This window comes from Leucoraja erinacea, chromosome 21 (genome assembly GCF_028641065.1).
Source record: "Leucoraja erinacea ecotype New England chromosome 21, Leri_hhj_1, whole genome shotgun sequence".
In the NCBI taxonomy this organism is placed as follows: Eukaryota; Metazoa; Chordata; class Chondrichthyes; order Rajiformes; family Rajidae; genus Leucoraja; species Leucoraja erinaceus.
In genome coordinates, this window is record NC_073397.1 from 4,147,281 (window position 1) to 4,174,863 (window position 27,583).

The window sequence follows — 27,583 nt, forward strand, 5'->3', positions numbered from 1 at the left end:
GGTTCCTATAAGTGTTTTGAGTTTAGAGATACAGCATGGAAATAGGCCCTTCGACCCACCGAGTCCACATCGACCTGCGATCACTTGTACACTGATCTTGCAGGTCCAGACACTCGGGTTTAATGCTGACTTCGGGTCCTCTCTGTTTGGAGTTTGTACGTTCTCCCCGTGACCTGCGTGAGTTTTTTCCGAGATCTTCGGTTTCCTCCCATACTCCAAAGAGCACAGGTTTGTAGGTTAATTGGCTTGGATATTAATGTAAAATTGTCCCTAGTGTGTGTGGGGTTGTGTTAGTGTGCAGGGATCGCTGGTTGAGGCTTACCAGAATGTTTCCGAGCTGAGGCGGTATTAGCTGCCCCATAATCCAGGGAGAGGTTGGGCGGGCTTGGATTGTTTCTTTCTGGAATGCTGGAGATTGCGGGGATACTTGATAGAAATGAATACAATTATGAGAGGCAAAGATCGGGCAGACAGAATCATTTTCCCAGGAAGGAAAAAACAACTACGAGAGGACATTGCTTTAGGTGAGATGGGAAAAGTTTAAAGGAGATGTGGCAGATGTGTCTGTTTTAAGGTGGGAGGAGGGTACGGAACATTTGCTGATCACTGGCCTTGGTGGTACCCGGTGAGGGAGTGGAGCAACCGAGTGGGGAGAGGGTGTGGAAGAAGGGTAGGAACTTTTTGAAAGTTGATGTATTAAAATCATCTTTTAGTGCACTGTAGAAGTATGTTTTTTGTATGAAGTATTTTTAAGAGGTAACTTTTTAAGGGGTAACTTTATCCACACAAAGGGTGATGGGTGTATGGAACAAGCTGCCAGAGGAGGTAGTTGAGGCAGGGACCATCCCAACATTAAAAAAAAAGTTAGACTGATACATGGATAGGACAGGTTTGGAGGTATGGACCAAAAGCAGGTGGCGTAGCTGGGACATGTTGGTGGGTGTGGGCAAGTTGCGCCGAAGGGCCTGTTTTCACACTGTATCACTGTATGACTACATTATACCTCCACCATGCATGAATGCTTCAAAATCAAGTGATCGAGTTTTATTGCCATATACTCAAGCATAGAAACATAGAAAATAGGTGCAGGAATAGGCCATTCGGCCCTTCGAGCCAGCACTGCCATTCAATATGATCATGGCTATTCATCTAAAATCAGTACCTCTTTCCTGTTTTTTCCCCATATCCCTTGATGTCGTTAACCCCAAGAACTAAATGTAACTCTCTCTTGAAAACATCCAGTGAATTGGCCTGCACTGCCTTCTGTGGCAGAGAATTCCACAGATTCACAACTCTCTGCGTGAAGAAAGTTTGTCCTCATCTGAGTCCTAACTGCCCCCCCCCCCCCCCTTTATTCTTAAACTGTGACCCATGGTTCTGAACGCCCCCAACATCGGGAACATTTTTCCTGCAGTTACAGTAAGTGAAAATCTAGCAGGCAAGCAGGATGCTTTCACCATCCACCCCCATTTGAAATCCACTATCTTTCACCGTATCTACCTAGTGCTTGGTACTTACTTCCAGCAGCCACTGGTTGTCCTCCAGGATGCACCGAGCCGCAGCCTGATCCATGCCGGTCACCTGGGCAAATTCGACACAGAGACTCTCTCTCTCTCCCCCCTCTCTTCCGCTCTCTCTCTCCTCTTTCTCCCCTCTCTCTCTTTCTCCCCCTCTCTCCCCCCTCCCTCTTTTTCCCCTCTCCTCCCTCCATCCCTCTCTCCGCTCACTCCCTCTCTATCCCCTGTCTCCCCCTCTCACTCTCTCCCCTTCCCTCTCTTCTCTCTCTCCCCCCCTCTCTCTCTCCCCCCTCTCTTCCCCCCTCTCTTTCCCCCCCCTCTCTCCCCTCTCTTTCCCCCCCCTCTCTCCCTCCCACCTTACTCTCCCCCTATCTCTTGTCCCCTCTCTCCTCTCTCTCTCTCCCCCCCTCTCCTTCTCTCTCCCCTCTCTTTCCCCTAACTTTCTTCCAGGTCTCCCCCCTCTCTCTCTCTCTCCCCCCTCTCTCTCTCACCCTCTCCTCCACACACTCTCCCCTCTCTCTTTCCCCTCTCTCTCTGTCCTTTCCTCTCTCCTCCTCTCTTCCCCACTTCTTCTCCCTCCAACCTCACTCTCTCCCCATTGCCCTCTCTCCCCTCTCTTTCTCCTCTTTCTCTATCTCTGTTTTCTTTGCCCCTATCTCTCTCTTTCCCCCGTTTTCTCTCTTTCCCCCTCTCCCACTCTTCCCCCTCTCTCTTTTACCACCCCTCTCTCTTCCCCCTCTCTCTCCCCCTCTCTCTCTCCCCTTCCTTCTCCCTTTCCACCCCCTCTCTCTCTTCCCTCTTTCTTCCCTCTCACCCCTCTATCTCTTCCCCCCTCTTCCACCTCGCTCTCACCCCTCTCTCCCCCCTCTCACCCCCCTCCCTCTCCCCTCCCTCTCCCTCTCCCCTACCTCTATCTCCCCTCTCTCTCCCCCCCCTCCCTCTTCTCTCTCTCCATTTACTCCGCCCCCTGTCTCTCCACTCTCTCTCTCCCCACTGTCCCCCTGTCTCCTCCCCCTCTCTGTCTCTCCACCTCCCTTTGAGAACCTGTCCCTTCGGCACGGAGACTCTCGTGGCAGTGGCAGCGGGCGCAACGCTTCCGACGCCTCCAACGCCCGGGACACTCGCACAGTCCGGAGGTGCAGCGAGCGACACGCCGGCCCCGGCAAACACTCATCCGTCCCGGCTCCCCGCATCTGTTCCCGCCGCTGGTTCTGCTCCCATCCCTCCCGCAGCCCCGGTTCTCCAACACCCGCGGACCATGCAGTTTATCCGAGTTTTGAAAATTTCGTTGATCCCAAATTTTCTCACCACTGAGCGTGAGAAATTTCTGATCAGCGTGAGGGCGTGAGAGTTTGCTTGAGGGCGTGAGTCTCACGCTCAAAGCGTGAGAGTTGGCAGCCCTGACATTGTGAGCCCACAGGCCTGTTCTGTGTACTATCTCTAAAGTCGACAATCTGGCCATAATCACAATCTTGTTTGTGGGCGCGAGTTGTCGTGTCCAGCAATGTAATATCTCCTGCATTACAACAGTGGACTTTGCTTTAAAAGCAATTCCTTAGCTGGAATATGTCTGCGCTGAGAGAACTTTAAAGTCATGATGACAATGTCGATTAAGTAGAATAGAAGAATAGAATAGAATTACCTTTGTTGTCATTCAGACCTTACGGTCTAAACGAACTTTCGTGCCTGCAGTCATACATACAATAAACAACAATAAACACAAATTAACATCCACCACAGTTGATCCTCCGAACACCTCCTCACTGTGGTGGAGGTAAAAATCTTAGGGCTGCAGTCTCTTCCCTCCTCTTCTCCCTCTGTGCTGAGGTGATTCCCCACCGGGCGATGGTACAAACAGTCCCGCGGTTCACCGAACCCCGCAAACAGGCCGGCTCAAACACCGCGGCCCGGGGTGGTCGAAGCTGCCGCCCTCCAGTCCAGCGGACGCAGCCGCTGGCCCGCGGCTGAAACCCAGACTCAGGTCACCGCCGCCAGAACGCCGTCCCAGCCACCGGAGCACCATTCCAGCCCCGAGCCGGATCGCCCTCACGTGAGTGCCGTTCCTCCCTCGAGCTGGGCCGCTCCGACGGGAGCGCCGTTCCACCCTCGGGATGGGCCGCTCCGACGGGAGCACCACAGCCCCTCACGGGAGAGTCTCAGTCCCGTGCCAGGCCGCCCTCACGGGAGCATCACAGCCCCTCACGGGAGCGCCGTTCCAGCCCCGAGCCAGACCGCTCTCACGGGAGCGAGGCCAGGGTGAGTCCTGTCAGGCTGCCTCCGGAGTCTTGAGGTCGCCAGCTCCGCCATTAGGCCTCAGCGCAGACGGAGGCAGAGAAGGGGGATACGACAAAAAAAGTTGCATTCCCCCGAAGGGAGAGACAGCAAGCCCCGTTTCAACCCACCCCCTCCACACATAAACACAACTAGACAAAACGAAAAAAACAACACAAAAAAGTAATAAATAAACGGACTGCAGGCGAGCCGCTGCTGCCAGGGCAGCGCCGCCACTTCTGGAGTGTGGTAATTACTGAGTATTTAGTTTAGTTTAGATTAGTTTAATTTAGTTTGGAAATACAGTGTGTAAACAGACCCTTCGGCCCACCAAGTCTACACAGACCAGCCTTCCCCGGACATTAACACTACCCTACACATGCTAGGGACAATTACACGTTTTACATTTAAACCAAGGCACTTAACCTACAAACCTGGGGTAGACACAAAATGCTGGAGTAACTTCACAGGTCAGGCATCATCTCTGGATAGAAGGAATGGGTGACATTTCACAGACTGAAGAAGGGTCTCAACCTGAAACGTCACCCATTCCATCTCTCCAGAGATGCTGCCTGACCCACTGAGTTACTCCACGATTTTGTGTCCACCTTCAATTTAAACCAGCATCTGCAGTTCTTTCCTACGCAACCTACAAACATGCACGTCTTTGGAGTGTGGGAGGAAACCGAAGATCTTGGAGAAAACCCACTCAGGTCACAGGGAGAATGTTTAAAGTCTGCACATCCAAGCACCTGTAGTCAGAATCAAACCCGTAGTCAGGATCGAACCCGGGTCTCTGGCGCTGTAAGACAGTTGCTCTACCGCTGCACCACCGTGCCACCCACAAAATGATAAGATGCACAATAATTACTATAAGAGGCTATAGAATAATATTGCACACAAAAATTAAAATGTACTTCAGATGACTGAAGGAAGTTATCATAAATACACCAATTGAAAGAAGTTAATACTTAGGTTGGATGAATTTGGAGCCTTTCAAAGCTGTTTCTAAGAAATATGAAAAATCATTCCATTTGTGAAAGTATTGCATATAAAAACATAATATTTGCACATAATTTAGTTCTTTAAAGTCTAATATGCAATGTGAAAGGATTAACTAATGGACTCATAGAGGCATAAAGCTATACCCGCCCAACCAGGTTGCTTAACTGTGCTAGACCCACTTGCCTATGCCCGGCCCATATCCCTTCAAATTTTTCCTATTGGTGCACCTTTAGTTTGTTTAGAGGCACAGCTCAATAACAGGCACTTTGCCCCACTGAGTCCCTGCCGACCAGCGATCTCCACACATTAATACTACCCTGCACATTAGGGATAATTTTACAATCATACCAAGAAGATTAACCTTCAGACCTGTAATCTTTGGAGTGTGGTAGGTAACCAAAAATCTTGGGATAACTCAACATGAACAAACCCCGTACAGACAAGCACCCAGGGTCTCTGGCACTGTAGAACAGTAGCTCTACCACTGCGCCACCGTGCCAATACAAAATAGACAATAGATAATAGGTGCAGCAGTAGGCCATTCGGCCCTTCGAGCCAGCACCGCCATTCAATGTGATCATGGCTGATCACCCCCAATCAGTACCCCGTTCCTGCCTTCTCCCCATATCCCCTGACTCCACTATTTTTAAGAGCCCTATCTAGCTCCCTCTTGAAAGCATCCAGAGAACCTGCCTCCACCGCCCTCTGGGGCAGAGAATTCCACAGACTCACCACTCTCTGGGAGAAAAAGTGTTTCCTCGTCTCCGTTCTAAAAGGCTTGCTCCTTATTCTTAAACTGAGATACAGCGTAGAAACTGGTCATCCAGCCTTTTGGGTCCGCACCAACCAGCGATCACCCATACACTAGTTCTATCCTGCAAGGGCCAATTTACAGAAGTTAATTAGCATCTCTACGTCTTTGGAATGTGGGATGAAACTGGATCACCATGTGGTCACAAGGAGAACGTACTAACTCCTCACAGACAAAAAGCGAAGAAACCCAGCGGAATAGATTAACTTCAGAATTAAGCGAAGGAATTTTAAGAAAATGATAAAGAAAAGGAAAATAGTCCGGTGAGGTTAATCTAGTGAGAAATATGTAACAAGCATAAATGTCGATAAATGTAAAAAGGTGGAAAGATCTGGTGGTAAAGGTTTGTGTTGGTCCCTTACAGGCTGAGGCAGGTGAAATTACATCGAGTAGTGTAGAAATGGCAGAGAAAACAAACTAATATGCTGTGTTTGCCTTCAGGGAAATAAACACTGAAAACTTCCCAGAACAGCTAGTCCAGGATGAATGAGGATGTGAAAGAAATTAGCGTTGGTTAAAATAAAGGATTGGATAAAATAATGGAATTGAAAGCCAATAAATCACCCGGACGTGTATGGTTTTGAAAGAGGTGACTGTGAACTGCTTGGTATCTTCCAAAATTCCATAGATTTTAGAATGATTCACATGTGTTGGAAGAAAGCAAATGAAAGAAAGGCGAGATAGAAAAAAAAAACATGCAACTCAGATCAGTCTGCCTGACATCATTATCAGGAGAGAAATGTTCAAATCTATTATTAAGGCTGTGGCAACAGGGCATGTCATAAATAATAATGGGACTTGGTAGAATGAGAATGGATTTACAAAAGGGAAATCATGTTTGACCAATCTGATAGAATTTTATGAGGTTGCAACGAACAGCATAAATAATGGAAAACCCAGTGTTTGTGGTTTACTGTATTTGGACTTTCTGAGGAGCTTCATTGAAATGCCACATAAGAGGTAATTAAAAATTAGAGCACATAGGATGAGGGGTAATAGATTGAGGATTGGTTAATTGACAGGAAACAGAGTTGGTTCATAGCTGGGTGCAGTGGGAATGATGGAGACAGCCCTTGGAGACATTGGCTAAATAACTGGGTGAGGATTCAACAAGGATTACATGGTTTGGAACTATGAGAGATCATCTGCCACAGTAGAAGAAAATGGACACACAAATATTTTTTTAATTGATAACACGTAATTAATTCCACATTAAATTCAAAGAGAAAATTATGATTTTTTGGAAGGAAGTTTAGAAGCCAAATCTCTGTCCAAATCAGTCTGAAAAAATGTTTTCTTAAATGTTTATCAATGTACCAGCTGAGTCAACTTGTCAGGTGGCACAGTGGCACAGCAGGTAGAGATTCTGCCTCACTGTGTTTGAAGGAACTGCAGATGCTGGTTTAAAACAAAGATGAACACAAAATGCTGGAGTAACTCAGTGGGACAGTCAGCATCTCTGACTTCAGAACTGAAGAAGGGTCTCGACCTGAAACGTCACCCATTCCTTCTCTCCAGAGATGCTGCCTGTCCCGCTGAGTTACTCCAGCATTTTGTGTCTATCTTCGGTGTAAACCAGCATCTGCAGTTCCCTCCCACGCACCCTTGTGACCAAGCGTGATTTCTCCAGGTTCTCCAGATTCCACCCATAGAATTACTCCAGCATTTTGTGTCTGTCTTACTGCCTCACCGTGCCAGATTCCTGGGACATATCCTGACCTCGGGTGCTATAGTGTGAAGTTTGCATGTTTACCGAGGACGAGACACAGCAGCCAATAAATGGCAGGCAAGCTGTTAAACTGCGAGGGATAGTTTTTTACATTCAAAAGTTGAGTTGGTGAGCAGCCATTTTGACAGGAGAGTAAGATTTTTTTTAATTCAACAGGAGAGTGGAGAGAAAGATGTGGCTTGAAAAGAGGCTTTGTTTTAAGTCACGGTAGGACATTCGAAAAGTTGGTGTTTGATCTGTTGTGGAAGAGGCAGGGAAGGTTTAGCGGAGCTCCATCTTGGGAGACAGATTGCGTTCAATAAAAATGTATTGAGGGAAAGTGCAACATTGCAGCTTTGGCTCAAGAGGCTTTAGCGAGAGGGCTGGGAATAGGGTCGTAACTGGTTAAGGTACGGCCTGTTTTTCTGAGTAATTCTTCCTAGGTTTTGGGGTCATAGAGATGGCAGGTGGGATAGTGGAGTGCTGCTCCTGCAGGATGTTGGAAGTCAGGGGAATTTCTAGTGCCACTGAGTAAGTGCGTTCAGCTAAAGCTCCTTAAGGACCGTGTTAGGTAACAGGATCTGCAGGTGGATGACCTCAGGATTATCCAGAGGTGTGAGAATGTCATAGATAATGCCCCTGTCTCACATAGGAAACCTGAACGGAAACCTCTGGAGACTTTGCGCCCCACCCAAGGTTTCCGTGTGGTTCCCGGAGGTTGCAGGTGGTTGCCGGAGGTTGCAGGTAGTGGAAGCAGGTAGGGAGACTGACAAAAACCTCCGGGAACTGCACGGAAACCTTGGGTGGGGCGCAATGTCTCCAGAGGTTTCCGTTCAGGTTTCCTAAGTGAGACAGGGGCATAAAGCTCACAGTGAGGTGGTGTCACCCAAGGTAGAGGCAGGAGGTACATGGGTGACCACCAGGAAAGGGAGTAGGCAGAAAGTGCAGGAACCCACTAGGGCCATTCCCCTCGACAACGGGAATGCCCCTTTGAATACTGTCGTGGTGTATGACCCGTCACAGGGAGAGAAGCAACAACAGCAGTGGTCTGGCCTGAGATGGCGGGCCTGGCTCTGAGGTGGAGTCGGGAAGGAAACAGTCAGACTGTGTTGTAGTGATAGAAGACATTAGTTAGGGGCACAGGCAGGAGATTCTGTGGCTGCAAACAAGACTCCACGATGTAATACCGAGTCTCTATAAGGCGCTAATAAGGCCGCATTTTGAAGATTATGAGCAATTCTGGGCACCATATCTGCTGAAGTATGTGCTGGCTCTGGAGAGGGGCCAGAGGAGATTTACAAGAATGATCCCAGGAATTAGGTTAACCTGTAATGAGCGTTTGTTGACGCTGGGCCTGTACTCGCTGGAGTTGGATAGAGCAGATGTGGAGAGGATGTTTCCACTAGTGGGAGAGTCCAGGACTAGAGATCATAGCCTCAGAATTAAAGGGCGTTCTTTTAGGAAGGTGATGAGGAGAAATTGATTGAGTCAGAGGGGGGGTGAATTGTGGAATTCATTGCCACAAAAGGCTGTGGACGCCGTCAGTGGATATTTTTAAGGCAGAGATAGCTGGATTCTTAATTAGTGCGGGTGTCAGGGGTTATGGGGAGAATGAGTTTTGGAGGGAGAGATAGATCAGTCATGATTGAATGGCGAATTAGACTTGATGGGCCGAATGGCCTAATTCTACTCCTATCACTTATGACCTTGTGACGATAGCGTGCTGCCTCCCTGGTGCCTGTGTCCAGGATGTGTCTGAGCAGTTGTGGAAGCTTCTCAAAGGAGAGGGTGCACAGCTGGAGGTCAGTGTGCACGTTGGCAGAAATGACATCAGTAGGAAAAGGGATGACATCCCACAAAGATGAATATAGGGAGTTGGGCAGAATATTAAAAAGCAGGATCCCGAGGGTTATAATCTCGGGATTGATCCCTGTGCCATGTCCTGGCGAGGGTAGAAATGGGAAGATAGGACTGATAAATGTGTGGGTCAGGAGTTTGTGCAGGGGACAGGGATTCAGATTCTGGAGCAGAAGTGACCTGTCCAAGAGGGACAGGTTGCCTCGGAAGTGGAGGAGGACCAGTATCCTTGCAGGGAGGTTCGTTGGTGCTTTGTGGGAGAGTATAAACTAGAGAATCGGGTAGGTGGGAGCGAGAATAGTAGCTCAGAAATTAGAAGGCATGTTGAGAAGGTGGAGTTTAGGACCAGTAAATCTAAAAGGAAGGACAGGCATGGAGAGGTGATGGAATATGATGATGGTGATGGAGTGAAGTGTAACAGAGTCATAGAGTCATACAGTGTGGAGAAAGGCCCTTCGGCCCAACTTGCCCACACCGGCCAACATGTCCCAATAGACAATAGACTATCAACAATAGACAATAGGTGCAGGTGTAGGCCATTCAGCCCTTTGAACCAGCACCACCATTCAATATGATCACGGCTGATCATCCCCAATCAGTGCCCCATTCCTGCCTTCTTCCAGCTACACTAGTCCCACCTGCCTGCATTTGGTCCATATCCCTCTAAACCTGTCCTTTCCATGTAACTATCTAACTGCTTCTAAAATGTTGGGACAGTCCCTGCCTCAACTACCTCCTCTGGCAGCTTGTTCCATACACCCACCACCCATACACACCCATACACCCTTTATGTGAAAACATTACCTGTTAAATCTTCCCCCCCCCCCGCCCCCTCCCCACCTTAAACCTCCATTCTCGGTTTCTCCATTCCCCAACTCTGGGCAAAAGACCCTGTGCCTTTTCCCGATCTATTCAATAGACAATAGACAATAGGTGCAGGAGTAGGCCATTTGGCCCTTCGAAGCCAGCACCGTCATTCAATGTCATCATGGCTGATCATCCCCAGTCAGTACCCTGTTCCTGCCTTCTCCCCATATCCCCGGACTCTGTTATTTTTTAAAGCCCTATCTAGCTTTCTCTTGAAAGCATCTATAGAACCTGCTTCCACCGCCATCTGAGGCAGAGAATTCCACAGACTCACCACTCTCGGTGAGAAAAAGTGTTTTCTCTCGTCTCTAAATGGCTTACCCCTTATTCTTAAACTGTGGCCCCTTGTTCTGGACTCGCCCAACATCAGTAAAATGTTTCCTGCCTCGAGCGTGTCCAAGCCCTTAACAATCAATTCCTCTCATGGTTTTATACACCTTTATCCCCTCATCCCCTCTATGTCTTATACAACTGCAACATGGCCTCCAAACTTCTTTAGTTCAATACAACATGTATTGTGGATCAGGCAGATGAAGTTAGGGACTGATGTTTGGGACTATGGTGTTGTGGCCATTGTGGAAATGTGCTACTGGGAGGGATATGACTGGCAGCGCAATGTTTCCAGGGTTTCGATGTGTCAGATGTGATTGAGGAGGAAGAAAAAGGGGAGGGAGGGGTTGCACCACTGATCAGGGAGGCTGCCACGATGACACTCAGACACGACATACTGGAGGCTTCAACTGCTGAACTAGTGCTAGTGTGTAGAGAATGGGTGAGAAAGTGGGATAGCATAGAATTACTGTGAATGGGTGAATTGATAGACCTGGTGGGCCAAAGGGTATTTTTCCATGCTCTATCTTTCAGTGGTGTACTGGTTTTTGAGGGGTAATCACTCTGATTTTCCCCCTCAGGATTTTAACATGCAATCCAGAGCGGTGGTTGAGCAAAGAGATCTTCTCGCATGTTGCAACTAATTGCCGCTGCAACAGATTGCTTTTTGGGTAGCACGTTTGAAGGGAACAGTATGATTAGAACCCCCCAACAACAACATATCCTGATGTGAAGCTGCTCTGTCTTAGATGTTGCCACTGGCACAGTGGTGCAGCAGTAGAGTTGCTGCCTTATAGCACTGGAGAACCGGGTTCGATCCTGACCGTATGGATTTTGTACGTTCTCCCTGTGACTGTGTGGGTTTTCTCCGGGTGCTCCAGTTTCCTCCCACTTTTGAAAGATGTACAGATTTATTGGTTAATTGGCTTCTGTAAATTTTCCCTGGTGTATAGCACAGAACTAGTGTACGAGTGATCGCTGGTTGGCATGGACTCGGAGGGCCAAAGGGCCTGTTTCCTTGATATCTCTAAACTAAACTAAAACAGCATTTCACCAGATCCCTTTACTGAGACACAAAAAGACTATCTAATGCTCATGTGATTAATCAAATGATATCAAAGAGGATTCTGGTGGCACTTAGCCATTTTAATTACTGAGCAACAGCTTGCTAAACATTCAAACAAGATAAGTTCTTTCTTAAATTGTTGACTTTATCAAGAGTTAGATGCAACTATGCATAACAGAACCTCCTTCAGTTCGGATGCAGGCGATATGTGTCAACTACGTATTTTTAGCACGTAATACCAGAATATCATTGCCTTTGTTTCATGACTTCCATCTGGTCACAATAATTAGTGGAAAAATGACAGAGAAACCAATCTGGCCATTGATTGCTAATGGAATACATGCAAAGTAATTGGCATGATTGATTCACAGCCAAGGATGAGCATCCCTGGTGGGATCTGGGCTCTGACAGGATTTCAGGGTGTTATGAAGGCGGGTGGGTGTCATACAATAATCACTATCTGATGGCGTGCAATATCAAGAGTTTCCTGAAAACACAAGGACAAAACATAGTAGATGTTAGTTTAGTTTAGAGATACAGCGCAGACACAGGGCCTTTCCCACCGATTGCACCGACCAGCGATTCACGCACATTAACACCTTCCTACACACGCTAGGGACATTTTTTTAACATTTCTATCAAGCCAATAACCTACAAATGTGTACATCTTTGGATTGTGGGAGGGAACCAAAGATCTCATAGAAAACCCACGCGGGTCACAGAGAGAACGTGCAAAACTCCGTACAGGCAGTGCCCCCGTAGATGGGATCAAACTGGTGTCTCCGGCTCTGCAAGCTCAGCAAGCGCCGGAAGACAGCAATTCTACCACTGTGCCACCGTGCTGCCCCTATGATCAAGAAAACATCATGTTATGTATCTGTTGTATGTGTATGCTGAGAATGTTCTATCCATTAAGGGACAGAAGTTTTAGGGGTTACATGAGGGGGACTTCTTTACTCAGAGAGTGGTAGCTGTGTGGAATGAGCTTCCAGTGGAAGTGGTGGAGGCAGATTCGATTTTATTATTTAAAAATAAATTGGATAGGTATATGGATGGGAAAGGAATGGAGGGTTATGGTCTGAGTGCAGGTAGATGGGACTAGGGGGAAATCATTGTTCGCCACGGACTGGTAGGGCCGAGATGGCCTGTTTCCGTGGTGTAATTGTTATATGGTATATGGTTTGTTTATATTTCTCTTCAAGAAGGACCTGGAGAAAGAATTATAGCAGGGAAATGCTTGTCCAGAAAAAATAAAACAATGTATGTTGTCATGATTATTTTAAAGGCAGTTGATGAATGATATTCTAATCCAAAATGGTGTCTCTGGAGGAAAATGATTTATACACCCATCTATTTAAACATAATCCACTTTTTATCCACAGTGTTGAAGTTTTCAATCTGTCAGTAAGAGGTAAAAGAGACATCTAATGTGACACAAAGAAGCCAAGGGAGCCATCAAAACGAGATGATAAATCAGTTTGGTTCGAGCGTTGTACTCTCCTTGCTTAGTTGAAAACATTGAGAAGGTTGGGGGTATTTATAGGAACTTGCTTAAGAGATCAAATAAATAAAGTATCCATGTCAACAAACAACTATTGAAACAAAGTTGACACAATCAGATGTACTCATATTCTGTTGGGCCCTGACTTTAGTTCACATGACTTGTAACCCTATGACTGTAACAACATATCAAGTTTGCACATTTTCCTGTTATTTTGAAGATAGACTCAAAATGCTGGAGTAACTCATCAGGACAGGCAGCATCTCTGGAGAGAAGGAATGGGTGACGTTTCGGATCGAGACCCTTCTTCAGTCCATATCTCTCTCTCCCTCTCCCCTGACTCTCAGTCTGAAGAAGGGCCTCAACATGAAACATCACCCATTCCGTCTCTCCAGAGACGCTGCCTGTTCCGCTGAGTTACTCCAGCATGTTGTGTCTATCCTCGGAGTAAACCAGCATCTGCAGTTCCTTCCAACACATCATTGTGTCTATGTGTGTTTTCTCCGGGGAGTCCAGATTCCACCCGTATCCCCAAAAACATTTGGTTGGTCAGTTAATTGGCTATAAATTGTTATTATTTAGATAAGTGGAAGCATCTGAGGACAACTTAATGGAAATGTGAAATGTGATTAGTGTAGAATTGGTGCAAATGACTGTCTCATGGGTGACAAGGAAGCTAAGTTGCTAAGACAACCACAGCACGTGGCATTGGAGATAGTGAAGATGGATCAGAAATTACAGCAGGATCTTGATCAACAGGGCAAGTGGGCTGATGCGTGCGTGGCGAGTGGCGTTTAATGCAGATAATGCAGCAAGGTATTGTATTTTTGGGGAGTCAAACTCGGGCTGGACCTCCAGAGTGAATGCCAGGGGCCCTGAGAACTGTTGTAGGGCAGAAGGATTTAGGATTGCAGGTATATAATTAATTGAAAATGTTGTCACAAGTAGATATGGTGCTCGAAACGGCTTTTGGTACACTGGCCTTCACTGGTCAGGGTATTGAGTATAGTTGGGATGTTATGTTTCGGCTGTACAACATACACAGTTACTGAGGCACATTGGTCAATATATATGGAGTATCGTATTCAGGTTTGGACACCCTGCCATAGGATTAAGATCCTACTGTAATTTTTGATAACCATCTTCACTATCAATGATGTTGTTAAGTGAGAGAGAATGGAGAGCAGATTCATGAGGATGTTGCCAGACTCGAAAGCCTGGGCTAGAGGATTTTGGTTGAATAGGCAAGGACTTTGTTCCTGGGAACACAGGAGGTTGAGAAGTGATCTTATAGTGGTTTATGAAACCATGAGTGGAATAGATAAGGTGAGTGCACAGAGTCTTTTACCCAAAGTGGGGGAATCAGATGATGTAGTTTTCTGGTGAGAGAGGAAAGAATTAATAGGAACCTGAGGGGAATCTTTAGATATGGCATTGGGTAAATGGAATGAGCTGCCAGGGGTGGGTAGTTGAGACCGGTACTATAGCAATATTTAAAATAAATTTGGAGAGGTACATGGATAGGAAATGTTTCGAGGGATACGGGCTAGTGGGTAGGTGGGATTAGGGTAGATGGGGCATCTTAGTTAGCATGGACAGGTTGGGTCAATGGACCTCTCTCTGTACTATATGACTCTTTGACTACAATTCTATGACAAGGGACTGTTTGTTTCATGTTATTCTGTCTCTTTGTTTCTATTTAAATAAATAAGAGATGCAATACAGTGTAGTAAGTGTGAAGTCATGTGTTTTGATAGTAGGAATAAAGGTGTAGACTAATGACTAAATGGGGAGAAAATCCAGAAATCAGAGGCGCAACGAGACTTGGGAGTGCTGGTGCAAGATTCCCCAAAAGATAATTTACAAGTTGAATCAGTTGGCAGGAAGGCACACTCAATGCTAGCATTTATTTCAAGAGGACTTCAATCCAAAATTGTAATGATGAGGCTCTATAAGGCGCTGGTCAGGCTGCATTTGATGTATTACGAGCAATTGTGGGCCCCCGTTCATATCTGAGTAAGGATGTGAGTGCTCTGGAGAGGGTCCAGAGGAGGTTTATAAGAATGATACCAGGAATGAGTGGGTTAACATATATTGAGCCTTTGATGGTCCTGGGGCTGTACTCGCTGGAGTTTTAGAAGAATGAGGGGGGACCTCATAGGAACTTATCGTGAACAAATAGTGAAAGGCCTGGATAGAGTGGATGTGGAGACGATGTTTCCACTTGTGGGAGAGTCTAGGACCAGAGGTCATAGCCTCAGAATTAAAGAACGTTGTTTTAGCATGGAGATGAGGAGGAATTTCTTTACTCAGAGGGTGGTGTGAATCTGATCAACTCATTGCCAAGAAGGCTGCGGACGCCAGATTGATGGATATTTCTAAGGCAGAGATGGACAGATTCTTGATTAGTACGGGTGTCAGGGGTTATGGGGAGAAGGTAGGAGAATGGGGTTAGGAGAGAGAGATAGATCAGCCATGATTGAATGGCAGAGTAGACTTGATGGGCCGAATGGGCTAATACTGCTCCTATCACTTATAAACATAAACTTATGGAAGCAGGTGTAGTTGGTCATGTCTTGTCTAGTTGTGTTTGTTTGGTGCATGCACATGTATGGTGAGGTACTGTAACAATGACAATCTTGCAGCAGCATCACAGGTACGTAGACACATGCAACTGGAAACATAAATTATACATGTCTTACACAAATTGCACATACATTATACAATAACAATACAATACAATACAATTTATTTGTCACTTGAACCTCATAGAGGCTCAAATGAAATGTTGTTTCTGCAGTCACAACACACCACAAGAAAAAAAGACCCAAGACACAACACAATTTACACAGACATCCATCACAGCGCATCTCCTCCTCGCTGTGATGGAAGGCAAAAACAACTTCTCTCCCCCTGCACTCCCCATTCCCCTCCCGATGTCAGAGTCAAAGCCCCTGGCGGGCAAATGGCATTATATAAAAACAGTGAAAAAAGATGGACTTGTGTGAAAGCAAGACATGACTGCAAAAACACACAAATAAAAAACAAGTCCCTGGTGATGACAATGGTGGTTCATAGAGTTCTGACTGTAGGTCCGGGGTAGGATTAGGGTAAAATTAATGTTGTGCAGTCAGTTTAAAAAAAAACTGCTAGTTCAAGGCAAGTAACTGCCCTGAACCTGGTGGTGTGGGATGTCCTGGTTCTATACTTCTTGTCCACTGGTTGCAACTAGAAGTGGGTATAGCCCAGCTAGTGGGGATCGTCAATGATAGATTCCACCTTATTGATGCATCTCATGAAAACCTTTTTGATGGAGATGTGGACTGTGTCCATGATGGACTTGGCTGGGTCCACCGCTCCCATCAAATGTTGCGTGCCCTATGCATTGGGATTGTTGTGCTTGGTCCATGATGTAAACCAGTCAGAACAAGTTCTACCATTATATCTATAGACGTTTTGTTCATACATTCATTGACATGTTCCCTGACCAGGGCGCCCAGTGGCGCAGCGGTAGAGTTGCTGCCTCACGTCGTACGGCGTTTTGTATGTTCTCCCCGTGATCGCGTGCGTTTTTCTCCAAGCAATTTATTTTCCTCCCACACTCCAAATATGTACAGGTTTGTGGGTTAATTGGCTTGGTATAAATGCAAATTGTCCCTAGTGTGTGTAAGATAGTGTTAATGTGCAGGGGGTTGCTGGTCGGTGTAGACTCAGTGGGCCTAACGGCCTGTTTCTTTCTGCGCTGTACTCTCGAAATTAAACTGAACAAAATGTCAAATCTCTTTCAATTTCTAAGAACGTAGAGGCACCAGGTGCCTTCTTTGTGATTGTATCGTGTGCTGGGCTCAGGACACGTCCTCCAAGCTGTAATCTGCCCCCGAATTTGAAGCTACCAACGACTTTCTCTATCACTGACGTCCCACCAGTGAAAACTGGTTTGTGATCTTCCAAGGTAGACACAAAATGCTGGAGTAACTCAGCGGGACGGGCAGCATATCTGGAGAGAAGGAATGTGGGACGTTTTGGGTCGAGAATCTTCAGATTGGAGTCTATTTGAATCAGTGTGAAGAGGGTCTCTACCTGAAACATCACCCATTCATTCTCTCCAGAGATGCTGCCCGTCCCACTGAGTTACTCCAGCATTTTGTCTCTACCCTCTACCTGATTTAAAACCTGCCTCCGCAGTTTCTTTTCCTGCACGGTTGTGATCTTCCAACCACCCCCCCTGACGGCAGCTCCATGCCTGACTTTTTAACCTTCCTTCACCCCACTTCTTGCATAAATCCATTGACATCCAAGCATTAGTTTTGAACTCCTTTCTCAATGTACTCCCTGGCTGAGACTCCGCAGTTTTCTTGAGGCAGAATTCCAAAGATTCAACCTCCTCTGGTGGAACATTCTGCCCCCTAGTTCTAGACAGCGCCCAGCTTGGCCAGGCAGATCCAACCCTTCCAAGAAATCCCAGCCAGGGTGAGCATCATCCCTGGATCTGCCCTGTCAACTTTGTATAAAGCCCAAACTACTGATTCTTTGCTCGTGGAACAAAGCTGGCATCCCATGGATCTTCGTCTGGTGAAACATCTGGTGAACATGACAGCCTCTGTGATGTCTATCCTTCTTTTATTGAGGAGAGCAAGTTGTACACCAACATGCCAATTGGGTCTCAATGGGCTCCTATATAATTGGAACAAGGCCTCCTCCACACTTATCCCCAAATTCTTCTCTTGCAGTAAAGGCCAACATCCCTTTTGCTTTACAAAAAAAAAATTTTGATTGTTTGCTGATACTACATGGGTGACGTGCCCAGTGGTGCAGCGGTAGAGCTACTGTCTAACAGCGCCAGAGACCCAGTCAAGGATTGATCCCGACCAAGGTGCTGTCTGCACAGAGTTTGCAGGTTCTCCTCTCGTGGCCGTGTGGGTTTTCTCCAAGATCTTCTTCGGTTTCCCTCCCACACTCCAATGACGTACAGGTTTGCTGGTTAACTGCTTGGTATAAAATGTATATTGGCCCTAGTGTGCACAGCATAGTATTGGTGTGTTGGGGATCGCTGATCGGTGTGGACTCAGTGGGCTGAAGGGCCTGTTTTCTGTACTGTATCTCTAAAACTAAAACTATATGTTAACTTGATCTGTGTGCATCTTCTGAATATGACAACTTTCAATTGATCACCATTTCAATCAGAATGGATGACCTGACCTTTTTCACATCATGTTCCATCTGTGTCCACTCACTTTAACCTATCCATGTGGTCCAACTTAACATTCATCTGATTCTATCCTACCACACCTACAAAAGATTATTAACATAACTGCAACTATAATTCACTTCACTAGCTATAGGTAAGATTTGTGAGATCATGAGAGTCTATAAAAGCAAATGTTTCCCACTGATTCACATCACTGTGAAATTGAAATCCACTCTGTACATATGGCATCAGGTTGGCAGCACAAACATTCCATCAACATCCATTTCTACATTCTAAAGTGCATGAACCAGATAATTTTGATTTTTAAATGAATTCAAAATTGTTTTTTATCATTAAGTTTTGGCATAATGGCGGCATAATGTGGTGTGGCAGCGGTAAAAACTACTGCTTCACAGCGCCAGAGACCTAGGTTCGATCCTGACTACAGTGCTGTCTGTACGGAGTTTTGTACGTTCTCCCCGTGACAATGAGAGTTTCCTCCGAGATCTTTGTTTCCTCCCACTCTCTACGAAGACATACAGGTTTGTAGGTTAATTGGCATTGTAGATGAATGTAAAATTGTCCCTAGTGTGTGTTGGGTAGTATTAATGTGCGTGATCGCTGGTCTTGCATGGACCCGTTGGGCCGAAGGGCCTGCTTCCATGTATCTCTGAAACTAAACTACAGATATTCCAATTGACTATGTGAAACTGAAAAGTGACGTTTGTCCTCATCTCTCGTGTCCCCGAGATACTTTGCTAACACAATGGGAAAGTCTCTTCCAATTGTTTAGTTGCTACACTTAAAACATTTAGCCAGCGATTAACACTCTACAAAGCTGTGATCTTTTGTTTTGGTAACACATTCTCAATGTGCATATAATATTTTCAGAAGATTGTCACTCCTCATATTTGTGTCCAAAATGACAGGTTTGTCAGATTTTGTTTGGGTTACATTAAAGGTCATTTTTGACTTCAACTGGAAACTACTGCCTGTTTGCTCCTTGGAAAATCCACATGATGTGCTGGGGGCTACGAGAATCTAGCAAATCTGTAAATGGCGAGGACGACTGGTTTAGAAGCTAGGTCTGCAGGTTTGATGGAATGAAACAATGAATTAATATTAATGAAATGAACGGATGCTTTATTGTCACATTGGACAAGTCACAGTGAAATTCTTTTTGCTTGCATACCCAAGGTACGCAAATAGTCACCACATAAAGGGCGCTGACAAAACTTACAGAGTAAGTTACAAGTTATTACAAAGTTTGTTTTATTGCACAAAGATAGACAGTGTTGCATGCAGGGTGCTGGAAGGAACTGCAGATGGCTGGTTTACACCAAAAGATAGACACTAAATGCTGGAAGTATGAAAGAAGGGTCGCAGCATGCCCATTGTTCCATCTAAGATAGACAAAAATGCTAGAGTAACTCAGTGAGCCAGGCGGCAGCATCTCTGGAGAGAAGGAATATGTGACTGTTCAGGTTGAGGCCTTTCTTCAGACTGACTCTAGAAAATCACCCTTCCTTCTGTGCCTGCTCCAAGCAATAGAGACCCCAGCCCTCAACCTCACCCTCTCCCCTATCTCCTCATAACCTCCTCTACTCCTGGCAAACGTCCTCGTAAATCTTCCCCTTTCCCATTCCAGCCTTGACCACATCTTTCCTATAACACACGGTGCCCAGAACTGAACACAATGCTCTAAATGCAGCCTCGACCAACATCTGATACAATTCACACCCTCTGTCCTACACTGTCTTGTATAAATTTACACGTAATCCATGTTTAATTCATACTTTGTCTGACATATATCTTGTGCTGTGATGCTGCTGAACAAGCAAACGTTTCAGGTACCGTCACCTGTAATCCTCATCGTACTTGCGACTATGACAATAAACTTGACCTGACTTAACTTTTCAGACAGTGCTTTTCTAATTGTTTCATTGACTCTTCCCAGATAACAGAACATGCCCGATGACACTTTGTGTGACTGTGGGGACTGAATGGGTTTCTTTTCCTTGAAAAGCGGTCTTGGACCCGATGGTCTGAATAGCTACCTCCTGTATCATGTGTAGGATGGAACTGCAGAGTATGTTGGTGTTTAAGAAGGAACTGCAGACGCTGGAAAATTGAAGGTAGACAAAAGCGCTGGAGAAACTCTCAGCGGTTGCAGCAACATCTATGGAGCGAAGGAACTAGGCAACGTTTCGGGACCGATACCTGAGAAGTCTGAAGTCTGGAGGAGGCCGAAGTCTGAAGGAGGGTTTCGGCCCGAAACGTTGCCTATTTCCTTCGCTCCATAGATGCCTGCTGCACCTGCTGAGTTTTTCCAGCACTTTTGCCTGTCTGCAGATGCTGGTTTACGTCGAAGGTAACACAAAATGCTGGAGAAACTCAGAGGGACAGGTAGCATCGCTGGAGAGAAGGAATGGGTATAATGCTTCGGGTTGTGTCCCTTCCTCAGACGGCAAAACGACACCCATTCCTTCTACCCAGAGAAGAGACCTTGTGTAATCATGTTGGGTGTAAGCCAGTTCCAGCATCTGCAGTTCCTTTTTTTTGGAAACACATCGTAGGCCATGACATTTTAATCCAGTGTTAGGCACTTAAAACATCTATGCCTTCAAAACTTCTTTATGGGCCAAACAATGTATAGAATGGATAGAAAACAATTAACTTGCATAAATCAGTGAAAACTCACACCACAGAACACAAAGTACTTAAGCTGGTGTTTGTAACAACGGAAATGCAAAGATCTGTGAAAGGATTGCAGCATAAACAATGGAAATAAAGGCAGTTAAGCAGACTACAGTACAGTTAGGGGAACTTGCAATACAGCAGAATGTCTGTGCCTAGAAATTCAATTACCTAACCCTGTTAGCTCAGCATTATGCAAATAACATCTGTTTTTTGTTTGGAGAGAAATACAAAGAAAATAAAGGGTCTGGGATTTTAACATGGAGATAAGCAAAACATTTTCTCTGGGAAGGTGATATGTTTAGGATCTAATTTTCTTCAAAAGCTGTTTGATATATGTTCATATTTTTAGTGCAGCAGTAGATGGATTTCTATGAAGACCGTAAGACATAGGAGTCAAATTAGGTCATTCAGCCCATTGAGTCTACGCTATTATTCAATCATGGCTGATCTCTTTTTTCCTCTCACCACATTCTTCTGCATTCTCCCTGTATCCTTTGTGTCCTTTCTATTCAAGAACCTGTCAATCTCCACCTTAAATATGCTCTTTGTTTAGCCTCCATAGCCATCTGTGGCAATGAATTCCACAGATTCACCAGCCTCTTGTTTAAAAAAATTCCCCTCATCTCCACTTTGAGGTACGCCCTTTTTATTCTGATGCTATGGGCCTCTGGTTTCAGATGCTCCCATTACTGACAGCACCCTTTCTACGTCCACTCTGTCTAGCTAGGCAGGTATTCCAGATAGGCAAGGGAGTGAGAGGATATCATGGGCGGCCTGCAGTGTAGAGATGTGATTACAGTCAGATATGGCATCATCTTATGAATTGAGATTATAGGGGATACTCCTGCTCCTACATCAGTCTCGTATGCTCTTCTTCTCCATCCACTTCAATTGTGAGTCTTATTGGCCCCCCCCCCTTCATCCCTCCATACACCACGGGTTGAACCATACTATTCTGCCCCACACCAAGCTGTCTAGCCCCCCCCCACACCACTTTGTCCTCCCACACTAATCATCCTGTTCCCATCCCAACCATGCGTCTCTCCCCCCCCACATTGTCCAATCTCCTCCTCCCCCCTCACCACCCTATTACTTGGAAAGGCTTAGAGGAATATTGGGGAAATGAAACTAGCTGAGATGGGGCATGTTTAGTGTAAGGTAAAGTTTGCAAAATCCGATAAACGATAGTCCCAAGGGTCACCAAAGAGGTAGAAGTAGTTTCAGCACGGCTCTCTGGTTGAGGTAGGATGATTCAGTTGCCTGATCTATCCCTGCCTATCCTTGATCTATCCAGGCTATCCTTGATTGGACCTTGGTGTCTTTATCTTGCACTAAGCCTTATTCCCTTATCATGTGTCTGTACACTGTAATTGGTTCGATGGTAATCATGTGTTGTCTTTCTGCTGACTGGATAGCACACAACACAAAAGCTTTCCCTGTTCCCCGGTACATGTGACAATAAACTAACTGAACTGACAGCAGAGATACTGAATATCACACCTTTATGAAGTGATAGGCAGGAGATATGGTCTACTTTGGAGTACTGAGTATTCACAGACATCAGAATAATTGCGCAGTTTGCTCCGGTTGGTGGACATTATCTGGAATGTCCCATTATTACCCGCACATTATCCCAATCCAGGGGAACAGAGAAAGAGAGGATATCATGGAATTGAAATGACCAGGCATCTGTGATTGCAGCAAGAGACTTTGTAAGATTCGGCTAATGCCAGCGTACAGGGCTCAGAATTTCACCCAATTCGATTTGCCTGGTTGGACTGGACTGAAAAGCAACTGTATTTGCTTTTAAAATGTTTTTTTGTTGATCAAAAGCATCATGCAAAGAGTCTCACATGTTCCACCCGATATATTCAACAGCTGATGTATTCAAGAGAGAGTTAGTATGTAGCTCTTAAGGCTAACAGAATCAAGGGATATGGGGAGAAAGCAGAACTGGGGTACTGATCCTGGATGCTCAGCCATGTCATATGAATGGGAGGTGTTGCCCGAATGGCCATCTGCTGCATTCTGTGCTTCTATGTTTCCATGGAGAGCCACTTAACCTGGGTCATGCCCCCCCCCAACCTCTATTCCTGAATTATATGCCGATGCTTCACGCACACTAAATATGGCAGGGTGTTTGAACCATTCTCCTGGAACGAAGACACTCAATTAATACTCAAAGTATAATTCTAGTGTGTTAATGAGGTCCCTAACAAGCAATCTCATGATTTTAACATTGACATATATGCTTATGTTAAAAAGTCTGGTATTGAATCCTCATCTTTAAAATGAAAAAAAGAGTTCTGAAATATTCAACAGTAGTATTTCTTTATGTGTCTCAAGGCTGTACTTCTCCTCTTTCTCCATACATGAATATAAAGCACACTATGAATGTTCCCTTATTGAATAAACATTGCTTGTGCCTTACAATTTGCATGTGTGTCAAATGTAGTTTTGTTTCCATTTCATTCTTGCTTTGATGATATTTCATTTTAATTTTTAATCTATGCAGCAGCGTAAAACCTCTGACCCCCACATCTGAAGTTTATTTAGGCCAAACTCGTTAGAGTGTCTCAGCAGAGAGTTCCAGCGTTGCATTGCCCGTTGGTGCCCAGTGGCTGGAGCTCCCTGACCATATATAAACTGTAACAAACAACTCCTACCAGAAGATGGAAGTCAGGATTGTGGCTGAAGAGAATGTGCTTTGAAATTCTATGTTTCCATGTATCTATGTTTTCTATGTTATCACCTTCCCCTAGCTAACAATGATCAAATTCTACATTTCCTTGATATAGAAACATAGAAAACATTAGAAATTAGGTGCAGGATAGGCCATTCGGCCGTTTCGAGCCTGCACCGCATTTAATGGATATGAGGCATTGGCTGATCATCCAACGCATAGTTGTGCTCAGTATCTGGTTCCGAGTGCGTGCCCCTGGTTGGTTTGTCTGTGTGGCTCCATACCCTCCTGATTGGCCCCCTTGGGGCCATCAAGGGGCCCACTAGTGGGCGAACCTCCCGTCTTAAATATGTGGCCAATGAACTGGCATCATGGGACTACGTCGCTCTGTGTGGCAGAGAGTTCTCGCACGATATTCCCAGTCTCACCCTGTGTGAAAAAAGTTCTCCTCATCTCGTTAAAAAATGATTATCCCCTTTATCCTTAAGCTGTGACCCCGGTCCTGGACTTGCCCCAACATCAGGAAGGACTGGAAACAATCTTGCTTCCTGCATCGAGCCGGGCCAACCCCTTAAGAATTTTGGTAAGTGGCGAATAAAGATCCCCTCTCAATCTCCTAAACGCTAGAGAGTATAAACCAAGTCTATCCAGTCTTTCTTCATAAGACAGTCCTGACATCCCAGGAATCAGTCTGGTGAACCCTCTCTGCACTCCCTCTATGGCAATAATGTCCTTCCTCAGATTTGGAGACCAAAACTGCACGCAATACTCCAGTTTGGCTCTCACATGGGTCAGGACCCATATACACTGCGTTAGAACCCTCCGTTGGCTGCCACTCATACTCAAATCTCAGTGCTATGAAAGCCAACTATGCCATTCGCTTTCTTTACGAGCTGCTTTACTAGCCTTCTTTACCTACTTGCTTTTTCCTCCCTTTGATCTCTGTGTGCACACCTTTACCCTTACCATGGCTTTTTGGTTGCAAGGTGGATGGTCGTAGCTATATATCATATTCTACCAGTTCACTCCTCAGTTCTAATAATATCTATGTAATGGGTTGCATTCCGTGAACACTACATCAACACCAGTTGGCCGGTACGACGTTTCACTGTCCAAACTGCTTACATTTACTGATTGTAAGGCTTGGATGTCACCGTTCCTCTCACGCTAACATGATTTAAGTTCTAATATTTTCTCTTGAGGCATCGTCCACCCCTTGAGTCTCGAGGCGTTTTAACACCTTTAACCTTCCACATCTCTTCATTTCTCTCTCCCCTGACTCTCATTCTGAACAAAGGGCTTGACACCGAATACGTCACCACCATCCTTCTATCTGCATATAGATGCTGGCGCCGTTCCCACTGAGGCAATCCAGGCTTCGGATGTTTGTGCGATCCGCCAGGTGATGGTAAGTAATGTCCAGATCCCCGCGGCTGATTGATCCAAGCTCCATGAAACGGGCCGGGTTTCAACTCCGCAGCCCGGGGTGGTCGGAAGCCGCTCGAAGCTGCCACGGCTCCAGTCCAGCAGTAGCAGCTGTTGTGCGGGAGCTCAGGAGAACAGGACACCAACCTTGACCTGCGTGCTCCCGACGATGTCGTCCACGTGGGCCCCCCTTCGCAATTATCCGATCCTCCGTGGTCGGGTCGCCGTTGCACCTGCCCGCTCCGAGGTCAGGTCCCCGCTGGCGCTGCCCTGTTGCCCGCTCCGAGCTGCACAAGCCTTCGCTATATGGCTTCGGCGCAGGGCGGAGCACGGAGACGGGGGTATCAACAAGAGAAGTCCAGATCCCCCCCCCGAAAGTAAAGAGACCAAAAACATGTTTCCTCCCCCCCACCCACACACATACACAACCTAAATAAACCAAAAATTGACTAAAACCGGACAAAAGAACAACAAAAGAAAAAACAGACGGAACTGCAGGCGAAGCTCGCAGCTGGGCTAAGGCAGCGCCGCCATCTTGGATGGCCGCTAGGCCGGCGCCGCCATCTCATAAGGCAGGGATTCCCATCCTTTCTCGCCCCGTTTACCCCTGGCAACTTTTGAATAGCAAGATTAAAACGGGAACTTACCGTTTTTGAAGTTTGATCTTATTTTTATGAGAGGTTACGATGAGGTATTACGTGAAAGGAAGGCCGTCAGCACCGCATGCCGGTCGCAAACATTTAACTCAGCAGTGTGAAACACAGAATAACAGCTGTTGAACTGAATATAGTAAGATACAGAAACTGTAATACCCAGCTGCTCTTTTAAGAGCGGTTGGGAGCGGAGGGCACGTCATCCCTGCATCGCAACTCCTCATAAAAAAAGATCAAATTTCAAACTGGGTAAGTTTCTGCGGTTAATCTTACTATTTTACTTCGGAGTCACGTGAGTGACTGCCGTGAAGACTTTGAAGTCTCTGTGATTTCATCATGCCTGTGACGCAAGTCCAAGCCCCACAACTGTATTGGTTGACCATGGATGAGAGATAAATGCACCTCAACATGACAAATTTTGAAAACATGCTGATGCTTTTAATGGAACAAATCAGAAATATAGTAGCTCTCCACATCCAGGGAGACTACGTAACAGAACTTAAAAAACGGTGCCGGCAAAAGCACTTGGTCTGGTGACAGGTTTATTATAGACGCACCTGGAACGTACGTTCTCCTGGCCATCATGGCGGTCGCTAGGATAGGTCTAGTGGGACACACTCTCCTTGTCCTCGCTGCTGACGTAGAATGCAGCCCTGGTGGAGTGAGATTAAAATACTCAGTATTTACTCCTGCATATGTCAATACCTGGTTTCAGCGCCACCTGGAAATGGTTGAAACTGAAACGTCTTTTTACTTTAGCATGGTTTCTTAAAACTAACAAATAATGGCTAGTTCCGGGCCCCTTAGTTCTTAGCTGACCTAATATAAAGTTGCAGGAGTGTTACAACCATAAAGGCCGGTAGTCCAAGGGGTAAATGTAGATTTGATGATACTACTGTGCCCTTGTGGCTAATGTATGGAGAGAAGGGCAGATACAGGATACTGAGTTGATGATCAGCATTGTATCATATTGATGGCGGTGCATGTGCAGGCCGAAGGGCCGAATGGCCTACTTTCTGCACCTATTTTCTATGTTTCTATGTTTTCTATACACGTAAAAACATGATGCTGTTGGGCAGACGTGGTCATATTATCCAGTCGAAGCTTGTGTAACAACTGGCCCCTTTGCGCTGACACCAGCAACCATAGCATCAATACTTTATATGTGAGGCTGGACCAGGGACACGGGATGTTGCCGGTGCCCACCGGGCAGAAGCAGAGTTAATACTGTGCTACACGCCCAAATTTTCCGTATATCTGGGCCTGGAGGTTTGTGTGTTGAATAAATCTAGACACTATGAAGGGTGTGACCCAACAGGGTGGCATCCTGATCCCTCCCCCAAATAATGCCGATAGTTGCACTTCTGGCACAGTTTCAATAACACTATAAAACTCAACTTTTCTTTCAAATAATAGTTTTTGAGAGAACTCTAACACATCGGTTATGTGTGCTGGTAAACCGTATGATATATTGAATATTGTTACAGGACTCGTTTCCCACTTCCTAATATAGGAAGTGTATGCCTGCCTTCGTACTGTCTCTCCAGGCTGCAGCGAAGTACAGTCCAACCATGCGTTCGACAATCCGAGCCCCAGGAAAGGTCTTCTCAGACTCTGTGAACCTAACATTTTTTATTTGGTCATGGTGTTGGAGGATGTATCCCCCTTGTTACAGGGCGGACTGTAGATTACTGCCTTGGGATTTACCATAAAAGGCTGATCAACTCCCAGTGTAGCGTTCCATAGCTAAAATTGTCGGGGGGGTCTGGGTCTGTGCACCAGGAGTCCCTGAGCTGGGTCTTGCCTGATATAAGCGAATCATCGATGATGAGGCGGGTTGGGAAATGCATAAAGTACCATCTTTCCCCAATATGTGGGAGTACCTCGACCGCGACTGCCGATGACTTGTACTTGAGCCACATGCTTAGGTAACTGTGGATTTCAAAAGGAATGCATGCTGGACATCGAAAGGTACACCAAATTAGCTGGTAGAGAAAAAAG

The 27,583-nt window shown here is 45.9% G+C and overlaps 1 protein-coding gene across 1 annotated transcript in view; it reads left to right on the forward strand.

The window, feature by feature from the left end:
* The window catches only part of LOC129707178 (cadherin-22-like), a gene marked incomplete at its 5' end in the record, with an annotated part of 810,235 nt that overhangs the window by 364,455 nt on the left and 418,197 nt on the right, over positions 1 to 27,583 (forward strand). The gene's annotated exons all lie outside the window — the stretch shown is intronic.